The sequence below is a fragment of the Morone saxatilis genome, unplaced genomic scaffold, assembly GCF_004916995.1.
Source record: "Morone saxatilis isolate NCDOM2014 unplaced genomic scaffold, NCSU_SB_2.0 Contig17, whole genome shotgun sequence".
Taxonomy (NCBI): Eukaryota; Metazoa; Chordata; class Actinopteri; family Moronidae; genus Morone; species Morone saxatilis.
In genome coordinates this window covers 18,077,786-18,078,668 of record NW_023339729.1, presented here as the reverse complement: position 1 = coordinate 18,078,668, position 883 = coordinate 18,077,786, and the positions used below count along the sequence as shown (strand labels likewise).

Here is an 883-nt window from a genome sequence, read left to right as displayed (position 1 = left end):
ATCCCAACACATTTCAGAGTGGACAAATCAAGCGAAAAAAACATTAATCCACCTTGTTCCAGGCGGCTTATGGAGCAGCTTGTCCCGTTACACACACACACGCAGCGACCTACAATGCATCAGTGTAACTAACATCTGATGCGCCGGCGGTGTGGGTACACAGGTTGTTTTTATAGCAGTGTTTCCCTGTTTTATCAGCACAAGCAACTGGCTGACATTTAGTCCAATGTCTCCACGGTCGCTCACGGCGCCGATAACTCTAGAAAATAAGCAGTTCTCACAATATTTCCCAGCGATATTTACTGATACAGCCCGGTCAACATTTCCCCCGCAAAAAAAACAAACAAACAAAAATCACCGCCACCATCACCGTCCCAACAATAATTCTGTAAAATGGGATTTCTTTTTTTTTTTAGTAGAGCTGTTACCTGACTCTCTTGGTCTTCAGCTTTAAAACCTCAGAGTGCTCCGCTTTCCTTTGTGCCGTTTTTCCCTCAGACCGGCTCCGCTTTGTATTTATGCCTGGAAACCAGAAGCAGCCAGTTTTTCTCCGTGGCCGCTGCCTCCTCATTAATTAAATATGAGCAGCGGTGACGACAAAAGACCAACCCTCCACTGAGTCAGCCTGCTGTCACTGAGCTGCTCCCTGCTGCTGCTGCACACACACACACGCAGACGCACCCTGTGTGCTATATAAAACATTCACTGTAAATTATAGGTTATACTCAACAGATAGGCTACACACTGTTTTTAACCTTTTATCATCATTGTTCTTAATTGAGTGTATTCATGTCATGCCACTGTATAGGCTTACTCTACTACAAAGGGAAATGATACAGTGCTTCTTACTTATATACAAGCACATTATATATATATTGTGTAT

The 883-nt window shown here is 43.6% G+C and overlaps 1 protein-coding gene across 1 annotated transcript in view; it reads right to left on the bottom strand.

The window, feature by feature from the left end:
- The window catches only part of smox (spermine oxidase), a 12,722-nt gene extending 12,163 nt beyond the window's left edge, over positions 1 to 559 (bottom strand). Inside the window, exon 1 of the mRNA XM_035660732.1 lies at positions 429 to 559. The gene's annotated coding sequence lies outside the window, so the exon portion shown is untranslated. The remainder of the gene's footprint in view (positions 1 to 428) is intronic.
- Positions 560 to 883: the final 324 nt, after the last annotated feature.